At 49.6% G+C, this 26,939-nt stretch overlaps 9 non-coding genes across 9 annotated transcripts; all 9 read left to right on the forward strand.

The window, feature by feature from the left end:
- The first annotated feature begins 2,090 nt into the window (after positions 1–2,090).
- TRNAR-CCU (transfer RNA arginine (anticodon CCU)) lies at positions 2,091–2,164 on the forward strand. Its single transcript has one exon. It is a non-coding gene; the product is annotated as a tRNA-Arg (tRNA).
- Positions 2,165–3,029: 865 nt separating this feature from the next.
- TRNAR-CCU (transfer RNA arginine (anticodon CCU)) lies at positions 3,030–3,102 on the forward strand. Its single transcript has one exon. It is a non-coding gene; the product is annotated as a tRNA-Arg (tRNA).
- Positions 3,103–3,731: 629 nt separating this feature from the next.
- TRNAR-UCU (transfer RNA arginine (anticodon UCU)) lies at positions 3,732–3,804 on the forward strand. Its single transcript has one exon. It is a non-coding gene; the product is annotated as a tRNA-Arg (tRNA).
- Positions 3,805–13,532: 9,728 nt separating this feature from the next.
- On the forward strand, positions 13,533–13,606 carry TRNAR-CCU (transfer RNA arginine (anticodon CCU)). The gene has a single exon. It is a non-coding gene; the product is annotated as a tRNA-Arg (tRNA).
- An 865-nt stretch (positions 13,607–14,471) lies between these two features.
- On the forward strand, positions 14,472–14,544 carry TRNAR-CCU (transfer RNA arginine (anticodon CCU)). The gene has a single exon. It is a non-coding gene; the product is annotated as a tRNA-Arg (tRNA).
- A 629-nt stretch (positions 14,545–15,173) lies between these two features.
- Positions 15,174–15,246, forward strand: TRNAR-UCU (transfer RNA arginine (anticodon UCU)). The gene has a single exon. It is a non-coding gene; the product is annotated as a tRNA-Arg (tRNA).
- A 9,728-nt stretch (positions 15,247–24,974) lies between these two features.
- Positions 24,975–25,048, forward strand: TRNAR-CCU (transfer RNA arginine (anticodon CCU)). The gene has a single exon. It is a non-coding gene; the product is annotated as a tRNA-Arg (tRNA).
- An 865-nt stretch (positions 25,049–25,913) lies between these two features.
- TRNAR-CCU (transfer RNA arginine (anticodon CCU)) lies at positions 25,914–25,986 on the forward strand. The gene has a single exon. It is a non-coding gene; the product is annotated as a tRNA-Arg (tRNA).
- Positions 25,987–26,615: 629 nt separating this feature from the next.
- On the forward strand, positions 26,616–26,688 carry TRNAR-UCU (transfer RNA arginine (anticodon UCU)). Its single transcript has one exon. It is a non-coding gene; the product is annotated as a tRNA-Arg (tRNA).
- The last annotated feature ends 251 nt before the right edge of the window (positions 26,689–26,939 follow it).

Raw genomic sequence — 26,939 nt, forward strand, 5'->3', positions numbered from 1 at the left:
AGGCATCGGTGTTCTAAACCGGGGATTGCGGGTGCGAGTGGCGCCGAGGGTGGGTTATCCTTTTTCATTACCAATGTTTTGTGCTACAGTTTTCTTGCTTGAAGCAAAGCATGTAGATTTCCCTTTCTCCTATATTCCTTTCGATGGTGCGTTCTACTGTAACCTAAATTAAAAGCGCTAATGAAAGGAACGCCAGTGCATCGCTCGCACATCGCCCTCGTGGCCTTACGGATAAGGCATCGGTCTTCTAAACCGGGGATTGCGGGTTCGAGTCCCGCCAAGGGTGGGTTATCATTTTTCAATACCAAGGGTTTCTGCAACAGTTTTCTTGCTTGAAGCAGAGCATATGTGTTTTCTATTTCTCTATATTCCTTTCGATGGTGTGTTCTACTGCAACCTAGAGTAAAAGCGCTAATGAAAGGAACGCCAGTGCATCGCCCGCACATCGTCCTCTTGGCCTAACGGATAAGGCATCGGTCTCCTAAACCGGGGATTTCGAGTTCGAGTCCCGCCGAGAGTAGGTTCTTTTTTTTTCATTTACAGAAAAGGTTTCTGCTACAGTTTTCTTGCTTGAAGCAAAGCATATGCGCTTCTTTTCCACTATATTCCTTTGGATGATGTGTTCTACTGTAACCTAGAGTAAACGCGCTAATGAAAAGAACGCTAGTGCATCGCTCGCACATCGCCCTCTTGGCATAACGATCAAGGCATCGGTCTTCTAAACGGGGGATAGCGGGTTCGAGTCCCGCCGAGGGTTGGTTATCCATTTTCATTAACAAAGGGTTTTGCTAGTTTTCTCGCTTGAACCATAGCAAGTGCATTTCCCTTTCTCCTATATTCCTTTCGATGGTGTGTTCTACAGTAACCTAGAATAAAGTGCTGATGAAAGGAACGCCAGTGCATCGCTCGCACATCGCCCTCGTGGCCTAACGGATAAGGCATCGTTCTCCTAAACCGGGGATTGCGGGTTCGAGTCCCACCGAGGGTGTGTTACTCTTTTTCATTAACAAAGGGTTTGTGCTACAGTTTTCTTGCTTGAAGCAAAGCATGTGCGTTTCCTTTTCCCCTATATTCCTTTGGAAGATGTGTTCTACTGCAACCTAGAGTAAAAGCGCTAATAAAAGGAACGCCAGTGCATCACTCGTTCATCGCCTCGTGGCCTAACGGATAAGGCATCGGTCTCCTGAACCGGGGATATCGGGTTCGAGTCCCGCCAAAGGTGGTATATTCGTTTTCATTAACAAAGGGTTTCTGCTACAGTTTTCTTGCTTAAAGCAAAGCATATGCGCTTCTTTCCCCGTATATTCCTTTCGATGATGAGTTCTACTGCAACCTAAAGTAAAAGCGCTAATGAAAGGAACGCCTGTGCATCGCTCGCACATCACCCTCGTGGCCTAACGGATAAGGCATCGGTCTCCAAAACCGGGGATATCGGGTTCGAGTCCCGCCGAGGGTAGGTTATTTTTTTTTCATTCACTGAAAAGGTTTCTGCTGCAGTTTTCTTGCTTGAAGCAAAGCTTATGCGCTTCTTTTCCCCTTTATTCCTTTCGATGTTGTGTTCTACTGTAACCTAGAGTAAACGCGGTAATGAAAAGAACGCTAGTGCATCGCTCGCCCATCGCCCTCATGGCCTAAGGAATAAGGCATCGGTCTTCTAAACGAGGGATTGCGGGTTCGAGTCCCGCCGAGGGTGGGTTTTCCTTTTTCATTAACAAAGGGTTATGCTACAGTTTTCTTGCTTAAACCAAAGCATGTGCATTTCCCTTTCTCCTATATTCCTTTCGATGGTGTGTTCTACTGCAACCTTGAGTAAAAGCGCTAATGAAAGGAACGCCAGTGCATCGCTCGCACATCGCCCTCGTGCCCTAACGGATAAGGCATCGGTCTCCTAAACCGGGGATGGCGGGGTCGAGTCCCGCCGGGGGTGGGATATTTTTTTTCACTAACAAAGGGTTTCTGCTACAGTTTTCTTGCTTGCAGGAAAGCAAATGCGTTTTCTTTTTGCCCTATATTCCTTTCGATGGTGTGTTCTACTGCAACTTAGAGTAAAAGCGCTAATGAAAGGAACGCCAGTGCATCGCCCGCACATCGCCCTCGTGGCCTAACGGATAAGGCATCGGTCTCCTAAACCGGGGATTGCGGGTTCGAGTCCCGCCGAGAGGTAGGTTATTTTTTTTATTATCAAAGGGTTTCTCCCACAGTTTTCTTGCTTGAACCAAAGCATATGCATTTCCTTTTTCCCTATATTCCTTTCGATGATGTGTTCTACTGTAACCCAGAGTAAACGCGCTAATGAAAAGAACGCTAGTGAATCGCTCGCCCATCGCCCTCATGGCCTAACGAATATGGCATCGGTCTTCTAAACGGGGGATATCGGGTTCGAGTCCCGCCGAGGGTGGGTTATCCTTTTTCATTAACAAAGGATTTTGCTAAAGTTTTCTTGCTTGAACCAAAGCATGTGCATTTTCCTTTCTCCTATATTTCTTTCGATGGTGTGTTCTACTGTAACCTAAAGTAAAAGCGCTAATGAAAGGAACGCCAGAGCATCGCTCGCACATTGCCCTCGTGGCCTAACGGATGAGGCATCGTTCTCCTAAACCGGGGATTGCGGGTGCGAGTGCCGCCAAGGGTGGGTTACTCTTTTTCATTGACAAAGGGTTTGTGCTAAAGTTTTCTTGCTTGAAGCAGAGCATATGCGTTTCCTGTTCCCCTATATTCCTTTCGATGGTGTGTTCTACAGTAACCTAGACTAAAAGTGTTGATAAAAGGAACGCCAGTGCATCGCTCGCACATCGCCCTCGTGGCCTAACGGATAAGGCATCGGTCTTCTAAACCAGAGATGGCTGGTTCGAATCCCGCCGAGGGTGGGTTATCCCTTTTCAATACCAAGGGTTTTTGCTACAGTTTTTTTTGCTTGAAGCAAAGCATATGCGTTTCCTTTTCCCCTATATTCCTTTCGATGGTGTGTTCTACAATAACCTAGAGTAAAAGTGCTAATGAGAGGAACGCCAGTGCATCGCTCACACATCGCCCTCGTGGCCTAACGGATAAGGCATCGGTCTCCTAAACCGGGGACTGCGGGTTCGAGTCCCGCCGAGGTTGGGATATCCTTTTTCATCATCAAAGGGTTTGTGCTACAGTTTTCTTGCTTGAAGCAAATCATATGCGTTTCCTTTTCCCTTATATTCCTTTGGATGATGTGTTCTACTGTAACCTAGAGTAAACGCGCTAATGAAAAGAACGCTAGTGCATCGCTCGCACATCGCCCTCTTGGCCTAACGAATAAGGCATCGGTCTTCTAAACGGGGGATCGCAGGTTCGAGTCCCACCGAGGGTTGGTTATGCTTTTTCATTAACGAAGGGTTTTGCTAGTATTCTCGCTTGAACCATAGCAAGTGCATTTCCCTTTCTCCTATATTCCTTTCGATGGTGTGTTCTACAGTAACCTAAAGTAAAAGCGCTAATGAAAGGAATGCCAGTGCATCGCTCGCACATTGCCCTCGTGGCCTAACGGATAAGGCATCGGTCTTCTAAACCGGGGATTGCGGGTGCGAGTGCCGCCGAGGGTGGTTTACTCTTTTTCATTAACAAAGGGTTTGTGCTAAAGTTTTCTTGCTTGAAGCAGAGCATATGCGTTTCCTTTTCCCCTATATTCCTTTCGATGGTGTGTTCTACAGTAACCTAGACTAAAAGTGCTGATGAAAGGAACGCCAGTGCATCGCTCGCACATCGCCCTCGTGGCCTAACGGATAAGGCATCGGTCTTCTAAACCGGGGAGGGCGGGTTCGAGTCCCGCCGAGAGTGGGTTATCCTTTTTCAATACCAAACGTTTCTGCAACAGTTTTGCTTGAAGCAGAGCATATGCGTTTCCTTTTCTCCTATATTGCTTTCGATGGTGTGCTCTACAGTAACCTAGCGTAAAAGTGCTAATGAAAGGAACGCCAGTGCATCGCTCGCACATCGCCCTCGTTGGCTAACGAATAAGGCATCGGTCTTCCAAACGGGGGATTGCGGGTATGAGTCCCGCCAAGGGTGGGTTATTCTTTTTCATTAACAAAGGGTTTCTGCTACAGTTTTCTTGTTTGAAGCAAAGCATATGCGCTCCTTTTCTCCTATATTCCTTTCGATGGTGTGTTTTACTGTAACCTAGAGTAAACGCGCTAATGAAAAGAACGCTAGTGCAACGCTCGCACATCGCCCTCGTGGCCTAACGAATAAGGCATCGGTCTTCTAAACGGGGCATTGCGGGTTCGAGTCCCGCCGAGGGTGCGAGAGTGGGTTATCCTTTTTCATTAACAAAAGGTTTCTGCTACAGTTTTCTTGCTTGAACCAAAGCATGTGCATTTCCCTTTCTCCTATATTAATTTCGATGTTGTGTTCTACTGTCCCCTTAAGTAAAAGCGCTAATGAAAGGAACGTTGGTGCATCAATCTCACGTTGCTCTCGTGGCCTAACGTATAAGGCGTCGGTCTTCTTAACCGGGGATTGCGGGTTCGAGTCCCGCCGATTGTGGGTTATCCTTTTTCATTACCAAGGGTTTTTGCTACAGTTTTTTTGCTTGAAGCAAAGCATATGCGTTTCCTTTTCCCCTATATTCCTTTCGATGGTGTGTTCTACAATAACCTACAGTAAAAGTGCTAATGAGAGGAACGCCAGTGCATCGCTCGACATCGCCCTCGTGGCCTAACGGTTAGGCATCGGTCTCCTAAACCAGGGACTGCGGGTTCGAGTCCCGCCGAGGTTGGGATATCCTTTTTCATTATCAAAGGGTTTGTGCTACAGTTTTCTTGCTTGAAGCAAATCATATGCGTTTCCTTTTCCCTTATATTCCTTTGGATGATGTGTTATACTGTAACCTAGAGTAAACGCGCTAATGAAAAGAACGCTAGGGCATCGCTCGCACATCGCCCTCTTGGCCTAACGAATAAGGCATCGGTCTTCTAAACGGGGGATGGCGGGTTCGAGTCCCGCCGAGGGTTGGTTATCCTTTTTCATTAACAAAGGGTTTTGCTAGTTTTCTCGCTTGAACCATAGCAAGTGCATTTCCCTTTCTCCTATATTCCTTTCGATGGTGTGTTCTACAGTAACCTAGCGTAAAAGTGCTTATGAAAGGAACGCCAGTGCATCGCTCGCACATCGCCCTCGTGGGCTAACGAATAAGGCATCGGTCTTCCAAATGGGGGATTGCGGGTTTGAGTCCCGCCAAGGTTGGGTTATTCTTTTTCATTACCAAGGGTTTCTGCTACAGTTTTCTTGTTTGAAGCAAAGCATATGCGCTCCTTTTCTCCTATATTCCTTTCGATGGTGTGTTTTACTGTAACCTAGAGTAAAGCATAAGAGTAGGCCTAACGGATAAGGCATCGGTCTCCTAAACCGGGGACTGCGGGTTCGAGTCCCGCCGAGGTTGGGATATCCTCTTTCATTATCAGAGGGTTTGTGCTACAGTTTTCTTGCTTGAAGCAAATCATATTGCCACGTTCCATTTCACAAGTATTTGTTATCGTTCCGAAACACCACACGATTCTCGGCGCAAACCGCGCCTGCAGGTTTCGAGAAGGTTCCGGGCTGTAGTAGATCATTTCGATACAATCACGCCCACTGTGCGAACGGTACAGATTGTTCTGGAACCTACGCCACCGCCAGCGATAACGCTTGAACATTCGACGACAAGGGTATAAATGCCGACGCGCTTCGCCGCTTGTCAGTTGTTGATCGAAGGCCGACGCTGTGTTCGCCGCTATCAGTCCGAGACTTCTATCTGAGCTACGCCACTGCAGTGCGCCACAACGCTCCTCCCCATCCACGCCAAAACGCCGCCCCGTCACACTTCCGTCGTCAGACGCCACCGCCGCCACCACCCCAACCGACGTTCTACCGTTCCCCAGCGGGCCAGCGCAGTGCACCGAGAAAAACGGACGTTTGGCGTGCACCTGACAACCGCCCGCTCTGCTTCCACTGCGGCGAGGCCGGGCAGACATACCGCCGTTGCCAGTACCGACAGATGGGACTGCGTGGCTTCGCCGTCAATGCACCGCGTCCGCAGCCAGGAGATCGGCCACGTGACATCGCCGACTACCTGGCAGGAACTCAATGGACACCACGAAGTCCTTCCCGTTCGCCGTCGCCCAGCCGCCGCATGTCACCGCACCCCCGGCAGTACTCTGGCCCAACGCGGGGCCGGTCTCCTAGCCCGTATCCGGGAAACTAAGGGCAGCAACCGATGGAGGTGCGGTTGCTGTGCGACGAACTACCGAAGATCCTCCGACGACGACGCGACGGAGCTTTTTGAACACAACCCCAACCAGGAAAAGCCCTGAAGGCAAAAGCTCACTTTCCGAAGGTGGCCGGACGACGCAACATGGAAGCAGCGGAACAAGACGACGCAGCCGTGACCCGACGCCACGCCCTAACTGTAATGCGAGACGGCGAACTAGCGACCTCGACGTTCTTATCGACGGCCACAGAGTGACTGCTCTCGTCGATACTGGAGCCGACTATTCTGTCATCAGTGGGTCGTTCGCCGCGAAGTTAAAGAAAGTTAGGACAGCTTGGAAAGGCCCTGAAATCCGCACAGCCGGAGGTCATCTCGTAACGCCTGCAGGAATCTGCACAGCGAGAGTCACCATTAACGGCCGTATTTATCCTACAGACTTCGTAGTCCTACAGCGTTGCTCGAGAGATGTCATCCTTGGCATGGACTTCTTATGCCTCCATGGTGCTGTCATCAACCTAAAAACAAAGTCGATAACGTTATCCACAGAAGAAGCACTACCGCCGCGCACGCCGTCTGGACACCATGCCTTGAATGTGCTGGAAGAACAAGTCACCATTCCGCCTCGCTCAAGCGTCATTATTTCAGTCGGCGCTCCTGAATCACCTGACTTCGAAGGCGTCGTTGAAGGCAGTCAGCATCTGTTGGTCACCCGAAATATTTGCGTCGCAAGAGGAATTGCAGAGTTGCGGGGAGGCAAAGCAACGGTTATGCTCACAAATTTCAGAAATGAGTACAAACATGTGAACAAAGGAACAACGGTCGCATACATCGAAGAAATTGTCGAAGCCACCAGTGCTTTCGCCCTCGCCGATTCTGCGGAACCTGCTCAGAGGAACCAAGCCCCTCCCATAGCTTTCGACGTCAATCCCAGACTTCCGAACGATAAGCAAGAACAGCTCCAGGCCCTGCTCCTGCAATACGAAGATTGCTTTTCGTCGTCATCGAAAATTCGGCAGACCCCAATCACGAAACATCGAATCATAACCGAAGAAAATGCCAGACCACTCCGTCAGAGTCCGTACAGGGTTTCGACGCGAGAACGTGAGGCAATGAAGCGACAAGTTGATGAAATGCTGCGAGATGACATTATCCAGCCGTCCAAGAGTCCGTGGGCATCCCCCGTGGTGTTAGTGAAGAAAAAGAATGGGACCCTACGTTTCTGCGTCGATTATCGCCGCCTGAACAAAATCACAAGAAAGGACGTGTATCCTCTCCCACGAATAGACGACGCCCTTGATCGGCTCCATAACGCCAAGTACTTCTCGTCAATGGACCTCAAGACTGGCTATTGGCAAATCGAAGTCGACGAAAGAGACCGAGAGAAGACGGCGTTTATAACACCGGACGGCCTCTTCGAGTTTAAGGTGATGCCCTTCGGCCTTTGCTCAGCGCCTGCAACTTTTCAACGCGTTATGGATACAGTACTGGCAGGGTTGAAGTGGCAGACTTGCCTTGTGTACTTGGACGACGTCGTCGTGTTTTCCTCGAGTTGCGACGATGATGATGATGATGTTTGATGTTTTATGGCGCAAGGGCCATTTCACGACCAAAGAGCGCCAGTTCATCTTACTAAAAACATGGACAATGATTGTGATAAGCGGCTGTATAAGGGCCATAAAATTCCTCGCGGTAAGGCGGGTAAAAACATACAAGTAATAAAATCATGACCATGTCGTGAAAGGTGTGTGCGGTGTGAATAGATGACAAAAGTTGGTGATAATAAAAGACGATGGTGGAGTTTCGACGAGCATCTTCGGCGCCTTGAAGCTGTACTTCAAGCCACCAAGACATCCGGACTCACACTGAAGCCAGAAAAGTGCAGATTTGCGTATGAGGAGCTCTTGTTTCTGGGGCACGTTATCAGCAAGTCTGGAGTTCGTCCCGATCCACGGAAAACAGCCGCCATCGCCGATTTCCCGCCGCCCACTGACAAGAAGGCCGTGCGCCGATTTCTGGGCCTGTGCGCCTATTATAGGCGGTTCGTGAAAAACTTCGCCTGCATCGCCGATCCTCTCACTAACCTTACCAAGGCCGACTCGGAGTTCAAGTGGGAAACGCCACAGGAACACGCTTTCCAGGAGCTTAAACATCGCCTCCAGACGCCTCCGTTACTTGCCCAATTCGACGAATTCGCCGAGACAGAAATACATACAGACGCAAGCAGCGTAGGTCTTGGCGCCGTTCTTGTGCAGAGGGCTGACGGACTTGAAAGGGTTATTAGTTACGCCAGCCGATCGCTATCCAAAGCAGAAGCAAATTATTCCACAACAGAAAAGGAGTGCCTCGCCATCATCTGGGCTACGTCGAAATTTCGCCCCTACCTCTACGGCAGGCCCTTCAAAGTTGTGAGCGACCACCACGCCTTGTGTTGGCTAGCCACTTTGAAGGACCCTTCAGGTCGCCTCGCACGATGGAGCCTGAGACTTCAAGAATATGACATTACTGTCATTTCCGGCAAAAAACACTCCGACGCTGACTGTCTCACTCGTGCGCCTGTCGACCAACCGCTACCCGACGACTCGGATGACGACTACTTCTTGGGAACGATAACTACCGACGACTTCGCTGAACGACAGCGGGCCGACCCGGAACTTAAAGCCCTAATAGAATACCTCGAAGGCAGGACCACCGAAGTCCCGAAGGTATTCAAGCGCGCACTTGCGTCGTTCTTTCTACGAAACGGTCTTCTACAAAAGAAAAACTTTTCACCGCTTCGAGCTAAGTACCTCCTTGTGGTGCCTTCAGCTCTTCGACCAGAACTCCTGCAGGCCCTGCACGACGATCCGACGGCAGGGCACCTCGGTGTTTCCCGCACGCTCGCGAGGATACAAGAAAGGTACTACTGGCCACGTCTTACCACCAACGTCACTCGTTATGTGAGGACATGCCGGGACTGTCAGCGACGCAAGACACCGCCGACAAGGCCAGCGGGACTTCTGCAGCCAATTGATCCACCTTGCCGACCTTTCCAGCAGATTGGTATGGACCTACTGGGGCCGTTCCCGACGTCGGCTTTCGGAAACAAGTGGATCGTGGTAGCTACCGACTACCTCACCCGCTACGCCGAGACAAAAGCCCTGCCAAAAGGCAGTGCATCCGAGGTAGCTAAGTTTTTCGTCGAAAATATCGTCCTACGTCACGGCGCCCCGGAGGTCCTTATAACCGACAGAGGAACGGCATTCACTGCCGACTTAACTCAAGCGATCTTGGCATACAGCCAAACAAACCACCGCCGGACGACAGCGTACCACCCACAGACCAACGGCCTCACCGAGCGGCTTAACAAGACGATCGCCGACATGCTGTCAATGTACGTCGATGTCGAACACAAGACGTGGGACGCCATTCTTCCGTATGTGACCTTCGCATACAACACGGCGGTGCAGGAGACGACGGAGATATCTCCATACAAATTAGTCTACGGAAGGAGCCCGGCAACGACGCTCGATGCCATGTTACCCAACGTCACCGACGAAGAAAACCTCGATGTGAGCGAGTACCTTCAACGCGCCGAAGAAGCCCGACAACTTGCGCGTCTTCGTATCAAGAATCAACAGACGACCGACAGCCACCGTTACAACCTTCGACGACGCTTCGTGGAATACCAGCCCGGTGAACGTGTTTGGGTGTGGACGCCAATACGCCGACGTGGACTAAGTGAAAAGCTTCTGCGACGGTACTTCGGACCGTACAAGGTGGTTCGACGTCTCGGCCCACTTGATTACGAGGTTGTCCCCGACGGCATCACGAACTCTCAACGACGCCGATCGCGACCTGAAGTCGTCCATGTCGCGCGCCTCAAGCCGTTTCATGCACGTTAACAAACTGAAACAGTGTTTTTTTGTATTATTGTTGTATTGTAATTTATTCATTGTACTTTCCTGCATTATTATTGTACCTTCATCTTTAGTTAAAGCTTTTTTTCAGAGGGGGGCAATGCCACGTTACATTTCACAAGTATTTGTTATCGTTCCGAAACACCACACGATTCTCGGCGCAAACCGCACCTGCAGGTATCGAGAAGGTTCCGGACTGTAGTAGATCATTTCTATAAGATCAAGCCCACTGTGCGAACGGTACAGATTGTTCTGGAACCTACGCCACCGCCAGCGATAACGCTAGAACATTCGACGTCAAGGGTATAAATGCCGACGCGCTTCGCCGCTTGTCAGTTGTTGATCGAAGGCCGACGCTGTGTTCGCCGCTATCAGTCCGAGACTGCTATCTGTGCAAGACTGCTGCTGTAATTAGACTTTCCCTTTACCGGGCACAGGTTCGCCCAAATAAACAGTTAAGTCCCAACACGAAGTTTTCTGTCTTTGGCCACGTCACGACCCCGTGACAATATGCGTTTCCTTTTCTCCTATATTCCATCGGATGATGTGTTCTACTGTAACCTAGAGTAAACGCGCTAATGAAAAGAACGCTAGTGCATCGCTCGCACATCGCCATCTTGGCCTAACGAATAAGGCATCGGTCTTCTAAACGGGGGATTGCGGGTTCGAGTCCCGCCGAGGGTTGGTTATCCTTTTTCATTAACAAAGGGTTTTGCTAGTTTTCTCGCTTGAACCAAAGCAAGTGCATTTCCCTTTTTCCTATATTCCTTTCGATGGTGTGTTCTTCTGCAACCTAGAGTAAAAGCGATAATGAAAGGAACGCCAGTGCATTGCTCGCGCATCGCCCTCGTGCCCTTACGGATAAGGCATCGGTCTCCTAAACCGGGGATGGCAGGGTCGAGTCCCGCCGAGGGTGGGATATTCTTTTTCATTAACAGAAGGTTTCTGCTGCAGTTTTCCTACTTGCGGGAAAGCAAATGCGTTTTCTTTTGCCCTATATTCCTTTCGATGGTGTGTTCTACTGCAACCTAGAGTAAAAGCGCTAATGAAAGGAACGCCAGTGCATCGCCCGCACATCGCCCTCGTGGCCTAACGGATAAGGCATCGGTCTCCTAAACCGGGGATTGCGGGTTTGAGTTCCACCAAGGGTGAGTTATTCTTTTTCATTAACAAAGGGTTTGTGCTACAGTTTTCCTCGTGAAGCAAAGCATATGCGTTTCCTTTTCTCCTAAATTCCTTTCGATGGTGTGTTCTACTGCAACCTAGAGAAAAAGCGCTAATGAAAGGAACGCCAGTGCACCGCCCGCTATCGCCCTCGTGGCCAAACGGATAAGGCATCGGTGTTCTAAACCGGGGATTGCGGGTGCGAGTGGCGCCGAGGGTGGGTTATCCTTTTTCATTACCAATGTTTTGTGCTACAGTTTTCTTGCTTGAAGCAAAGCATGTAGATTTCCCTTTCTCCTATATTCCTTTCGATGGTGCGTTCTACTGTAACCTAAATTAAAAGCGCTAATGAAAGGAACGCCAGTGCATCGCTCGCACATCGCCCTCGTGGCCTTACGGATAAGGCATCGGTCTTCTAAACCGGGGATTGCGGGTTCGAGTCCCGCCAAGGGTGGGTTATCATTTTTCAATACCAAGGGTTTCTGCAACAGTTTTCTTGCTTGAAGCAGAGCATATGTGTTTTCTATTTCTCTATATTCCTTTCGATGGTGTGTTCTACTGCAACCTAGAGTAAAAGCGCTAATGAAAGGAACGCCAGTGCATCGCCCGCACATCGTCCTCTTGGCCTAACGGATAAGGCATCGGTCTCCTAAACCGGGGATTTCGAGTTCGAGTCCCGCCGAGAGTAGGTTCTTTTTTTTTCATTTACAGAAAAGGTTTCTGCTACAGTTTTCTTGCTTGAAGCAAAGCATATGCGCTTCTTTTCCACTATATTCCTTTGGATGATGTGTTCTACTGTAACCTAGAGTAAACGCGCTAATGAAAAGAACGCTAGTGCATCGCTCGCACATCGCCCTCTTGGCATAACGATCAAGGCATCGGTCTTCTAAACGGGGGATAGCGGGTTCGAGTCCCGCCGAGGGTTGGTTATCCTTTTTCATTAACAAAGGGTTTTGCTAGTTTTCTCGCTTGAACCATAGCAAGTGCATTTCCCTTTCTCCTATATTCCTTTCGATGGTGTGTTCTACAGTAACCTAGAATAAAGTGCTGATGAAAGGAACGCCAGTGCATCGCTCGCACATCGCCCTCGTGGCCTAACGGATAAGGCATCGTTCTCCTAAACCGGGGATTGCGGGTTCGAGTCCCACCGAGGGTGTGTTACTCTTTTTCATTAACAAAGGGTTTGTGCTACAGTTTTCTTGCTTGAAGCAAAGCATGTGCGTTTCCTTTTCCCCTATATTCCTTTGGAAGATGTGTTCTACTGCAACCTAGAGTAAAAGCGCTAATAAAAGGAACGCCAGTGCATCACTCGTTCATCGCCTCGTGGCCTAACGGATAAGGCATCGGTCTCCTGAACCGGGGATATCGGGTTCGAGTCCCGCCAAAGGTGGTATATTCGTTTTCATTAACAAAGGGTTTCTGCTACAGTTTTCTTGCTTAAAGCAAAGCATATGCGCTTCTTTCCCCGTATATTCCTTTCGATGATGAGTTCTACTGCAACCTAAAGTAAAAGCGCTAATGAAAGGAACGCCTGTGCATCGCTCGCACATCACCCTCGTGGCCTAACGGATAAGGCATCGGTCTCCTAAACCGGGGATATCGGGTTCGAGTCCCGCCGAGGGTAGGTTATTTTTTTTTCATTCACTGAAAAGGTTTCTGCTGCAGTTTTCTTGCTTGAAGCAAAGCTTATGCGCTTCTTTTCCCCTTTATTCCTTTCGATGTTGTGTTCTACTGTAACCTAGAGTAAACGCGGTAATGAAAAGAACGCTAGTGCATCGCTCGCCCATCGCCCTCATGGCCTAAGGAATAAGGCATCGGTCTTCTAAACGAGGGATTGCGGGTTCGAGTCCCGCCGAGGGTGGGTTTTCCTTTTTCATTAACAAAGGGTTATGCTACAGTTTTCTTGCTTAAACCAAAGCATGTGCATTTCCCTTTCTCCTATATTCCTTTCGATGGTGTGTTCTACTGCAACCTTGAGTAAAAGCGCTAATGAAAGGAACGCCAGTGCATCGCTCGCACATCGCCCTCGTGCCCTAACGGATAAGGCATCGGTCTCCTAAACCGGGGATGGCGGGGTCGAGTCCCGCCGGGGGTGGGATATTTTTTTTCACTAACAAAGGGTTTCTGCTACAGTTTTCTTGCTTGCAGGAAAGCAAATGCGTTTTCTTTTTGCCCTATATTCCTTTCGATGGTGTGTTCTACTGCAACTTAGAGTAAAAGCGCTAATGAAAGGAACGCCAGTGCATCGCCCGCACATCGCCCTCGTGGCCTAACGGATAAGGCATCGGTCTCCTAAACCGGGGATTGCGGGTTCGAGTCCCGCCGAGAGGTAGGTTATTTTTTTTATTATCAAAGGGTTTCTCCCACAGTTTTCTTGCTTGAACCAAAGCATATGCATTTCCTTTTTCCCTATATTCCTTTCGATGATGTGTTCTACTGTAACCCAGAGTAAACGCGCTAATGAAAAGAACGCTAGTGAATCGCTCGCCCATCGCCCTCATGGCCTAACGAATATGGCATCGGTCTTCTAAACGGGGGATATCGGGTTCGAGTCCCGCCGAGGGTGGGTTATCCTTTTTCATTAACAAAGGATTTTGCTAAAGTTTTCTTGCTTGAACCAAAGCATGTGCATTTTCCTTTCTCCTATATTTCTTTCGATGGTGTGTTCTACTGTAACCTAAAGTAAAAGCGCTAATGAAAGGAACGCCAGAGCATCGCTCGCACATTGCCCTCGTGGCCTAACGGATGAGGCATCGTTCTCCTAAACCGGGGATTGCGGGTGCGAGTGCCGCCAAGGGTGGGTTACTCTTTTTCATTGACAAAGGGTTTGTGCTAAAGTTTTCTTGCTTGAAGCAGAGCATATGCGTTTCCTGTTCCCCTATATTCCTTTCGATGGTGTGTTCTACAGTAACCTAGACTAAAAGTGATGATAAAAGGAACGCCAGTGCATCGCTCGCACATCGCCCTCGTGGCCTAACGGATAAGGCATCGGTCTTCTAAACCAGAGATGGCTGGTTCGAATCCCGCCGAGGGTGGGTTATCCCTTTTCAATACCAAGGGTTTTTGCTACAGTTTTTTTTGCTTGAAGCAAAGCATATGCGTTTCCTTTTCCCCTATATTCCTTTCGATGGTGTGTTCTACAATAACCTAGAGTAAAAGTGCTAATGAGAGGAACGCCAGTGCATCGCTCACACATCGCCCTCGTGGCCTAACGGATAAGGCATCGGTCTCCTAAACCGGGGACTGCGGGTTCGAGTCCCGCCGAGGTTGGGATATCCTTTTTCATCATCAAAGGGTTTGTGCTACAGTTTTCTTGCTTGAAGCAAATCATATGCGTTTCCTTTTCCCTTATATTCCTTTGGATGATGTGTTCTACTGTAACCTAGAGTAAACGCGCTAATGAAAAGAACGCTAGTGCATCGCTCGCACATCGCCCTCTTGGCCTAACGAATAAGGCATCGGTCTTCTAAACGGGGGATCGCGGGTTCGAGTCCCACCGAGGGTTGGTTATGCTTTTTCATTAACGAAGGGTTTTGCTAGTATTCTCGCTTGAACCATAGCAAGTGCATTTCCCTTTCTCCTATATTCCTTTCGATGGTGTGTTCTACAGTAACCTAAAGTAAAAGCGCTAATGAAAGGAATGCCAGTGCATCGCTCGCACATTGCCCTCGTGGCCTAACGGATAAGGCATCGGTCTTCTAAACCGGGGATTGCGGGTGCGAGTGCCGCCGAGGGTGGTTTACTCTTTTTCATTAACAAAGGGTTTGTGCTAAAGTTTTCTTGCTTGAAGCAGAGCATATGCGTTTCCTTTTCCCCTATATTCCTTTCGATGGTGTGTTCTACAGTAACCTAGACTAAAAGTGCTGATGAAAGGAACGCCAGTGCATCGCTCGCACATCGCCCTCGTGGCCTAACGGATAAGGCATCGGTCTTCTAAACCGGGGAGGGCGGGTTCGAGTCCCGCCGAGAGTGGGTTATCCTTTTTCAATACCAAAGGTTTCTGCAACAGTTTTGCTTGAAGCAGAGCATATGCGTTTCCTTTTCTCCTATATTGCTTTCGATGGTGTGCTCTACAGTAACCTAGCGTAAAAGTGCTAATGAAAGGAACGCCAGTGCATCGCTCGCACATCGCCCTCGTTGGCTAACGAATAAGGCATCGGTCTTCCAAACGGGGGATTGCGGGTATGAGTCCCGCCAAGGGTGGGTTATTCTTTTTCATTAACAAAGGGTTTCTGCTACAGTTTTCTTGTTTGAAGCAAAGCATATGCGCTCCTTTTCTCCTATATTCCTTTCAATGGTGTGTTTTACTGTAACCTAGAGTAAACGCGCTAATGAAAAGAACGCTAGTGCAACGCTCGCACATCGCCCTCGTGGCCTAACGAATAAGGCATCGGTCTTCTAAACGGGGCATTGCGGGTTCGAGTCCCGCCGAGGGTGCGAGGGTGGGTTATCCTTTTTCATTAACAAAAGGTTTCTGCTACAGTTTTCTTGCTTGAACCAAAGCATGTGCATTTCCCTTTCTCCTATATTAATTTCGATGTTGTGTTCTACTGTCCCCTTAAGTAAAAGCGCTAATGAAAGGAACGTTGGTGCATCAATCTCACGTTGCTCTCGTGGCCTAACGTATAAGGCGTCGGTCTTCTTAACCGGGGATTGCGGGTTCGAGTCCCGCCGATTGTGGGTTATCCTTTTTCATTACCAAGGGTTTTTGCTACAGTTTTTTTGCTTGAAGCAAAGCATATGCGTTTCCTTTTCCCCTATATTCCTTTCGATGGTGTGTTCTACAATAACCTACAGTAAAAGTGCTAATGAGAGGAACGCCAGTGCATCGCTCGACATCGCCCTCGTGGCCTAACGGTTAGGCATCGGTCTCCTAAACCAGGGACTGCGGGTTCGAGTCCCGCCGAGGTTGGGATATCCTTTTTCATTATCAAAGGGTTTGTGCTACAGTTTTCTTGCTTGAAGCAAATCATATGCGTTTCCTTTTCCCTTATATTCCTTTGGATGATGTGTTATACTGTAACCTAGAGTAAACGCGCTAATGAAAAGAACGCTAGGGCATCGCTCGCACATCGCCCTCTTGGCCTAACGAATAAGGCATCGGTCTTCTAAACGGGGGATGGCGGGTTCGAGTCCCGCCGAGGGTTGGTTATCCTTTTTCATTAACAAAGGGTTTTGCTAGTTTTCTCGCTTGAACCATAGCAAGTGCATTTCCCTTTCTCCTATATTCCTTTCGATGGTGTGTTCTACAGTAACCTAGCGTAAAAGTGCTTATGAAAGGAACGCCAGTGCATCGCTCGCACATCGCCCTCGTGGGCTAACGAATAAGGCATCGGTCTTCCAAATGGGGGATTGCGGGTTTGAGTCCCGCCAAGGTTGGGTTATTCTTTTTCATTACCAAGGGTTTCTGCTACAGTTTTCTTGTTTGAAGCAAAGCATATGCGCTCCTTTTCTCCTATATTCCTTTCGATGGTGTGTTTTACTGTAACCTAGAGTAAAGCATAAGAGTAGGCCTAACGGATAAGGCATCGGTCTCCTAAACCGGGGACTGCGGGTTCGAGTCCCGCCGAGGTTGGGATATCCTCTTTCATTATCAGAGGGTTTGTGCTACAGTTTTCTTGCTTGAAGCAAATCGTATTGCCACGTTCCATTTCACAAGTATTTGTTATCGTTCCGAAACACCACACGATTCTCGGCGCAAACCGCGCCTGCAGGTTTCGAGAAGGTTCCGGGCTGTAGTAGATCATTTCGATACAATCACGCCCACTGTGCGAACGGTACAGATTGTTCTGGAACCTACGCCACCGCCAGCGATAACGCTTGAACATTCGACGACAAGGGTATAAATGCCGACGCGCTTCGCCGCTTGTCAGTTGTTGATCGAAGGCCGACGCTGTGTTCGCCGCTATCAGTCCGAGACTTCTATCTGAGCTACGCCACTGCAGTGCGCCACAACGCTCCTCCCCATCCACGCCAAAACGCCGCCCCGTCACACTTCCGTCGTCAGACGCCACCGCCGCCACCACCCCAACCGACGTTCTACCGTTCCCCAGCGGGCCAGCGCAGTGCACCGAGAAAAACGGACGTTTGGCGTGCACCTGACAACCGCCCGCTCTGCTTCCACTGCGGCGAGGCCGGGCAGACATACCGCCGTTGCCAGTACCGACAGATGGGACTGCGTGGCTTCGCCGTCAATGCACCGCGTCCGCAGCCAGGAGATCGGCCACGTGACATCGCCGACTACCTGGCAGGAACTCAATGGACACCACGAAGTCCTTCCCGTTCGCCGTCGCCCAGCCGCCGCATGTCACCGCACCCCCGGCAGTACTCTGGCCCAACGCGGGGCCGGTCTCCTAGCCCGTATCCGGGAAACTAAGGGCAGCAACCGATGGAGGTGCGGTTGCTGTGCGACGAACTACCGAAGATCCTCCGACGACGACGCGACGGAGCTTTTTGAACACAACCCCAACCAGGAAAAGCCCTGAAGGCAAAAGCTCACTTTCCGAAGGTGGCCGGACGACGCAACATGGAAGCAGCGGAACAAGACGACGCAGCCGTGACCCGACGCCACGCCCTAACTGTAATGCGAGACGGCGAACTAGCGACCTCGACGTTCTTATCGACGGCCACAGAGTGACTGCTCTCGTCGATACTGGAGCCGACTATTCTGTCATCAGTGGGTCGTTCGCCGCGAAGTTAAAGAAAGTTAGGACAGCTTGGAAAGGCCCTGAAATCCGCACAGCCGGAGGTCATCTCGTAACGCCTGCAGGAATCTGCACAGCGAGAGTCACCATTAACGGCCGTATTTATCCTACAGACTTCGTAGTCCTACAGCGTTGCTCGAGAGATGTCATCCTTGGCATGGACTTCTTATGCCTCCATGGTGCTGTCATCAACCTAAAAACAAAGTCGATAACGTTATCCACAGAAGAAGCACTACCGCCGCGCACGCCGTCTGGACACCATGCCTTGAATGTGCTGGAAGAACAAGTCACCATTCCGCCTCGCTCAAGCGTCATTATTTCAGTCGGCGCTCCTGAATCACCTGACTTCGAAGGCGTCGTTGAAGGCAGTCAGCATCTGTTGGTCACCCGAAATATTTGCGTCGCAAGAGGAATTGCAGAGTTGCGGGGAGGCAAAGCAACGGTTATGCTCACAAATTTCAGAAATGAGTACAAACATGTGAACAAAGGAACAACGGTCGCATACATCGAAGAAATTGTCGGAGCCACCAGTGCTTTCGCCCTCGCCGATTCTGCGGAACCTGCTCAGAGGAACCAAGCCCCTCCCATAGCTTTCGACGTCAATCCCAGACTTCCGAACGATAAGCAAGAACAGCTCCAGGCCCTGCTCCTGCAATACGAAGATTGCTTTTCTTTGTCATCGAAAATTCGGCAGACCCCAATCACGAAACATCGAATCATAACCGAAGAAAATGCCAGACCACTCCGTCAGAGTCCGTACAGGGTTTCGACGCGAGAACGTGAGGCAATGAAGCGACAAGTTGATGAAATGCTGCGAGATGACATTATCCAGCCGTCCAAGAGTCCGTGGGCATCCCCCGTGGTGTTAGTGAAGAAAAAGAATGGGACCCTACGTTTCTGCGTCGATTATCGCCGCCTGAACAAAATCACAAGAAAGGACGTGTATCCTCTCCCACGAATAGACGACGCCCTTGATCGGCTCCATAACGCCAAGTACTTCTCGTCAATGGACCTCAAGACTGGCTATTGGCAAATCGAAGTCGACGAAAGAGACCGAGAGAAGACGGCGTTTATAACACCGGACGGCCTCTTCGAGTTTAAGGTGATGCCCTTCGGCCTTTGCTCAGCGCCTGCAACTTTTCAACGCGTTATGGATACAGTACTGGCAGGGTTGAAGTGGCAGACTTGCCTTGTGTACTTGGACGACGTCGTCGTGTTTTCCTCGAGTTGCGACGATGATGATGATGATGTTTGATGTTTTATGGCGCAAGGGCCATTTCACGACCAAAGAGCGCCAGTTCATCTTACTAAAAACATGGACAATGATTGTGATAAGCGGCTGTATAAGGGCCATAAAATTCCTCGCGGTAAGGCGGGTAAAAACATACAAGTAATAAAATCATGACCATGTCGTGAAAGGTGTGTGCGGTGTGAATAGATGACAAAAGTTGGTGATAATAAAAGACGATGGTGGAGTTTCGACGAGCATCTTCGGCGCCTTGAAGCTGTACTTCAAGCCACCAAGACATCCGGACTCACACTGAAGCCAGAAAAGTGCAGATTTGCGTATGAGGAGCTCTTGTTTCTGGGGCACGTTATCAGCAAGTCTGGAGTTCGTCCCGATCCACGGAAAACAGCCGCCATCGCCGATTTCCCGCCGCCCACTGACAAGAAGGCCGTGCGCCGATTTCTGGGCCTGTGCGCCTATTATAGGCGGTTCGTGAAAAACTTCGCCTGCATCGCCGATCCTCTCACTAACCTTACCAAGGCCGACTCGGAGTTCAAGTGGGAAACGCCACAGGAACACGCTTTCCAGGAGCTTAAACATCGCCTCCAGACGCCTCCGTTACTTGCCCAATTCGACGAATTCGCCGAGACAGAAATACATACAGACGCAAGCAGCGTAGGTCTTGGCGCCGTTCTTGTGCAGAGGGCTGACGGACTTGAAAGGGTTATTAGTTACGCCAGCCGATCGCTATCCAAAGCAGAAGCAAATTATTCCACAACAGAAAAGGAGTGCCTCGCCATCATCTGGGCTACGTCGAAATTTCGCCCCTACCTCTACGGCAGGCCCTTCAAAGTTGTGAGCGACCACCACGCCTTGTGTTGGCTAGCCACTTTGAAGGACCCTTCAGGTCGCCTCGCACGATGGAGCCTGAGACTTCAAGAATATGACATTACTGTCATTTCCGGCAAAAAACACTCCGACGCTGACTGTCTCACTCGTGCGCCTGTCGACCAACCGCTACCCGACGACTCGGATGACGACTACTTCTTGGGAACGATAACTACCGACGACTTCGCTGAACGACAGCGGGCCGACCCGGAACTTAAAGCCCTAATAGAATACCTCGAAGGCAGGACCACCGAAGTCCCGAAGGTATTCAAGCGCGCACTTGCGTCGTTCTTTCTACGAAACGGTCTTCTACAAAAGAAAAACTTTTCACCGCTTCGAGCTAAGTACCTCCTTGTGGTGCCTTCAGCTCTTCGACCAGAACTCCTGCAGGCCCTGCACGACGATCCGACGGCAGGGCACCTCGGTGTTTCCCGCACGCTCGCGAGGATACAAGAAAGGTACTACTGGCCACGTCTTACCACCAACGTCACTCGTTATGTGAGGACATGCCGGGACTGTCAGCGACGCAAGACACCGCCGACAAGGCCAGCGGGACTTCTGCAGCCAATTGATCCACCTTGCCGACCTTTCCAGCAGATTGGTATGGACCTACTGGGGCCGTTCCCGACGTCGGCTTTCGGAAACAAGTGGATCGTGGTAGCTACCGACTACCTCACCCGCTACGCCGAGACAAAAGCCCTGCCAAAAGGCAGTGCATCCGAGGTAGCTAAGTTTTTCGTCGAAAATATCGTCCTACGTCACGGCGCCCCGGAGGTCCTTATAACCGACAGAGGAACGGCATTCACTGCCGACTTAACTCAAGCGATCTTGGCATACAGCCAAACAAACCACCGCCGGACGACAGCGTACCACCCACAGACCAACGGCCTCACCGAGCGGCTTAACAAGACGATCGCCGACATGCTGTCAATGTACGTCGATGTCGAACACAAGACGTGGGACGCCATTCTTCCGTATGTGACCTTCGCATACAACACGGCGGTGCAGGAGACGACGGAGATATCTCCATACAAATTAGTCTACGGAAGGAGCCCGGCAACGACGCTCGATGCCATGTTACCCAACGTCACCGACGAAGAAAACCTCGATGTGAGCGAGTACCTTCAACGCGCCGAAGAAGCCCGACAACTTGCGCGTCTTCGTATCAAGAATCAACAGACGACCGACAGCCACCGTTACAACCTTCGACGACGCTTCGTGGAATACCAGCCCGGTGAACGTGTTTGGGTGTGGACGCCAATACGCCGACGTGGACTAAGTGAAAAGCTTCTGCGACGGTACTTCGGACCGTACAAGGTGGTTCGACGTCTCGGCCCACTTGATTACGAGGTTGTCCCCGACGGCATCACGAACTCTCAACGACGCCGATCGCGACCTGAAGTCGTCCATGTCGCGCGCCTCAAGCCGTTTCATGCACGTTAACAAACTGAAACAGTGTTTTTTTGTATTATTGTTGTATTGTAATTTATTCATTGTACTTTCCTGCATTATTATTGTACCTTCATCTTTAGTTAAAGCTTTTTTTCAGAGGGGGGCAATGCCACGTTACATTTCACAAGTATTTGTTATCGTTCCGAAACACCACACGATTCTCGGCGCAAACCGCGCCTGCAGGTATCGAGAAGGTTCCGGACTGTAGTAGATCATTTCTATAAGATCAAGCCCACTGTGCGAACGGTACAGATTGTTCTGGAACCTACGCCACCGCCAGCGATAACGCTAGAACATTCGACGTCAAGGGTATAAATGCCGACGCGCTTCGCCGCTTGTCAGTTGTTGATCGAAGGCCGACGCTGTGTTCGCCGCTATCAGTCCGAGACTGCTATCTGTGCAAGACTGCTGCTGTAATTAGACTTTCCCTTTACCGGGCACAGGTTCGCCCAAATAAACAGTTAAGTCCCAACACGAAGTTTTCTGTCTTTGGCCACGTCACGACCCCGTGACAATATGCGTTTCCTTTTCTCCTATATTCCATCGGATGATGTGTTCTACTGTAACCTAGAGTAAACGCGCTAATGAAAAGAACGCTAGTGCATCGCTCGCACATCGCCATCTTGGCCTAACGAATAAGGCATCGGTCTTCTAAACGGGGGATTGCGGGTTCGAGTCCCGCCGAGGGTTGGTTATCCTTTTTCATTAACAAAGGGTTTTGCTAGTTTTCTCGCTTGAACCAAAGCAAGTGCATTTCCCTTTTTCCTATATTCCTTTCGATGGTGTGTTCTTCTGCAACCTAGAGTAAAAGCGATAATGAAAGGAACGCCAGTGCATTGCTCGCGCATCGCCCTCGTGCCCTTACGGATAAGGCATCGGTCTCCTAAACCGGGGATGGCAGGGTCGAGTCCCGCCGAGGGTGGGATATTCTTTTTCATTAACAGAAGGTTTCTGCTGCAGTTTTCCTACTTGCGGGAAAGCAAATGCGTTTTCTTTTGCCCTATATTCCTTTCGATGGTGTGTTCTACTGCAACCTAGAGTAAAAGCGCTAATGAAAGGAACGCCAGTGCATCGCCCGCACATCGCCCTCGTGGCCTAACGGATAAGGCATCGGTCTCCTAAACCGGGGATTGCGGGTTTGAGTTCCACCAAGGGTGAGTTATTCTTTTTCATTAACAAAGGGTTTGTGCTACAGTTTTCCTCGTGAAGCAAAGCATATGCGTTTCCTTTTCTCCTAAATTCCTTTCGATGGTGTGTTCTACTGCAACCTAGAGAAAAAGCGCTAATGAAAGGAACGCCAGTGCACCGCCCGCTATCGCCCTCGTGGCCAAACGGATAAGGCATCGGTGTTCTAAACCGGGGATTGCGGGTGCGAGTGGCGCCGAGGGTGGGTTATCCTTTTTCATTACCAATGTTTTGTGCTACAGTTTTCTTGCTTGAAGCAAAGCATGTAGATTTCCCTTTCTCCTATATTCCTTTCGATGGTGCGTTCTACTGTAACCTAAATTAAAAGCACTAATGAAAGGAACGCCAGTGCATCGCTCGCACATCGCCCTCGTGGCCTTACGGATAAGGCATCGGTCTTCTAAACCGGGGATTGCGGGTTCGAGTCCCGCCAAGGGTGGGTTATCATTTTTCAATACCAAGGGTTTCTGCAACAGTTTTCTTGCTTGAAGCAGAGCATATGTGTTTTCTATTTCTCTATATTCCTTTCGATGGTGTGTTCTACTGCAACCTAGAGTAAAAGCGCTAATGAAAGGAACGCCAGTGCATCGCCCGCACATCGTCCTCTTGGCCTAACGGATAAGGCATCGGTCTCCTAAACCGGGGATTTCGAGTTCGAGTCCCGCCGAGAGTAGGTTCTTTTTTTTTCATTTACAGAAAAGGTTTCTGCTACAGTTTTCTTGCTTGAAGCAAAGCATATGCGCTTCTTTTCCACTATATTCCTTTGGATGATGTGTTCTACTGTAACCTAGAGTAAACGCGCTAATGAAAAGAACGCTAGTGCATCGCTCGCACATCGCCCTCTTGGCATAACGATCAAGGCATCGGTCTTCTAAACGGGGGATAGCGGGTTCGAGTCCCGCCGAGGGTTGGTTATCCTTTTTCATTAACAAAGGGTTTTGCTAGTTTTCTCGCTTGAACCATAGCAAGTGCATTTCCCTTTCTCCTATATTCCTTTCGATGGTGTGTTCTACAGTAACCTAGAATAAAGTGCTGATGAAAGGAACGCCAGTGCATCGCTCGCACATCGCCCTCGTGGCCTAACGGATAAGGCATCGTTCTCCTAAACCGGCGATTGCGGGTTCGAGTCCCACCGAGGGTGTGTTACTCTTTTTCATTAACAAAGGGTTTGTGCTACAGTTTTCTTGCTTGAAGCAAAGCATGTGCGTTTCCTTTTCCCCTATATTCCTTTGGAAGATGTGTTCTACTGCAACCTAGAGTAAAAGCGCTAATAAAAGGAACGCCAGTGCATCACTCGTTCATCGCCTCGTGGCCTAACGGATAAGGCATCGGTCTCCTGAACCGGGGATATCGGGTTCGAGTCCCGCCAAAGGTGGTATATTCGTTTTCATTAACAAAGGGTTTCTGCTACAGTTTTCTTGCTTAAAGCAAAGCATATGCGCTTCTTTCCCCGTATATTCCTTTCGATGATGAGTTCTACTGCAACCTAAAGTAAAAGCGCTAATGAAAGGAACGCCTGTGCATCGCTCGCACATCACCCTCGTGGCCTAACGGATAAGGCATCGGTCTCCTAAACCGGGGATATCGGGTTCGAGTCCCGCCGAGGGTAGGTTATTTTTTTTTCATTCACTGAAAAGGTTTCTGCTGCAGTTTTCTTGCTTGAAGCAAAGCTTATGCGCTTCTTTTCCCCTTTATTCCTTTCGATGTTGTGTTCTACTGTAACCTAGAGTAAACGCGGTAATGAAAAGAACGCTAGTGCATCGCTCGCCCATCGCCCTCATGGCCTAAGGAATAAGGCATCGGTCTTCTAAACGAGGGATTGCGGGTTCGAGTCCCGCCGAGGGTGGGTTTTCCTTTTTCATTAACAAAGGGTTATGCTACAGTTTTCTTGCTTAAACCAAAGCATGTGCATTTCCCTTTCTCCTATATTCCTTTCGATGGTGTGTTCTACTGCAACCTTGAGTAAAAGCGCTAATGAAAGGAACGCCAGTGCATCGCTCGCACATCGCCCTCGTGCCCTAACGGATAAGGCATCGGTCTCCTAAACCGGGGATGGCGGGGTCGAGTCCCGCCGGGGGTGGGATATTTTTTTTCACTAACAAAGGGTTTCTGCTACAGTTTTCTTGCTTGCAGGAAAGCAAATGCGTTTTCTTTTTGCCCTATATTCCTTTCGATGGTGTGTTCTACTGCAACTTAGAGTAAAAGCGCTAATGAAAGGAACGCCAGTGCATCGCCCGCACATCGCCCTCGTGGCCTAACGGATAAGGCATCGGTCTCCTAAACCGGGGATTGCGGGTTCGAGTCCCGCCGAGAGGTAGGTTATTTTTTTTATTATCAAAGGGTTTCTCCCACAGTTTTCTTGCTTGAACCAAAGCATATGCATTTCCTTTTTCCCTATATTCCTTTCGATGATGTGTTCTACTGTAACCCAGAGTAAACGCGCTAATGAAAAGAACGCTAGTGAATCGCTCGCCCATCGCCCTCATGGCCTAACGAATATGGCATCGGTCTTCTAAACGGGGGATATCGGGTTCGAGTCCCGCCGAGGGTGGGTTATCCTTTTTCATTAACAAAGGATTTTGCTAAAGTTTTCTTGCTTGAACCAAAGCATGTGCATTTTCCTTTCTCCTATATTTCTTTCGATGGTGTGTTCTACTGTAACCTAAAGTAAAAGCGCTAATGAAAGGAACGCCAGAGCATCGCTCGCACATTGCCCTCGTGGCCTAACGGATGAGGCATCGTTCTCCTAAACCGGGGATTGCGGGTGCGAGTGCCGCCAAGGGTGGGTTACTCTTTTTCATTGACAAAGGGTTTGTGCTAAAGTTTTCTTGCTTGAAGCAGAGCATATGCGTTTCCTGTTCCCCTATATTCCTTTCGATGGTGTGTTCTACAGTAACCTAGACTAAAAGTGATGATAAAAGGAACGCCAGTGCATCGCTCGCACATCGCCCTCGTGGCCTAACGGATAAGGCATCGGTCTTCTAAACCAGAGATGGCTGGTTCGAATCCCGCCGAGGGTGGGTTATCCCTTTTCAATACCAAGGGTTTTTGCTACAGTTTTTTTTGCTTGAAGCAAAGCATATGCGTTTCCTTTTCCCCTATATTCCTTTCGATGGTGTGTTCTACAATAACCTAGAGTAAAAGTGCTAATGAGAGGAACGCCAGTGCATCGCTCACACATCGCCCTCGTGGCCTAACGGATAAGGCATCGGTCTCCTAAACCGGGGACTGCGGGTTCGAGTCCCGCCGAGGTTGGGATATCCTTTTTCATCATCAAAGGGTTTGTGCTACAGTTTTCTTGCTTGAAGCAAATCATATGCGTTTCCTTTTCCCTTATATTCCTTTGGATTATGTGTTCTACTGTAACCTAGAGTAAACGCGCTAATGAAAAGAACGCTAGTGCATCGCTCGCACATCGCCCTCTTGGCCTAACGAATAAGGCATCGGTCTTCTAAACGGGGGATCGCGGGTTCGAGTCCCACCGAGGGTTGGTTATGCTTTTTCATTAACGAAGGGTTTTGCTAGTATTCTCGCTTGAACCATAGCAAGTGCATTTCCCTTTCTCCTATATTCCTTTCGATGGTGTGTTCTACAGTAACCTAAAGTAAAAGCGCTAATGAAAGGAATGCCAGTGCATCGCTCGCACATTGCCCTCGTGGCCTAACGGATAAGGCATCGGTCTTCTAAACCGGGGATTGCGGGTGCGAGTGCCGCCGAGGGTGGTTTACTCTTTTTCATTAACAAAGGGTTTGTGCTAAAGTTTTCTTGCTTGAAGCAGAGCATATGCGTTTCCTTTTCCCCTATATTCCTTTCGATGGTGTGTTCTACAGTAACCTAGACTAAAAGTGCTGATGAAAGGAACGCCAGTGCATCGCTCGCACATCGCCCTCGTGGCCTAACGGATAAGGCATCGGTCTTCTAAACCGGGGAGGGCGGGTTCGAGTCCCGCCGAGAGTGGGTTATCCTTTTTCAATACCAAAGGTTTCTGCAACAGTTTTGCTTGAAGCAGAGCATATGCGTTTCCTTTTCTCCTATATTGCTTTCGATGGTGTGCTCTACAGTAACCTAGCGTAAAAGTGCTAATGAAAGGAACGCCAGTGCATCGCTCGCACATCGCCCTCGTTGGCTAACGAATAAGGCATCGGTCTTCCAAACGGGGGATTGCGGGTATGAGTCCCGCCAAGGGTGGGTTATTCTTTTTCATTAAC

This window comes from Rhipicephalus microplus, chromosome 2, assembly GCF_043290135.1.
Source record: "Rhipicephalus microplus isolate Deutch F79 chromosome 2, USDA_Rmic, whole genome shotgun sequence".
Taxonomy (NCBI): Eukaryota; Metazoa; Arthropoda; class Arachnida; order Ixodida; family Ixodidae; genus Rhipicephalus; species Rhipicephalus microplus.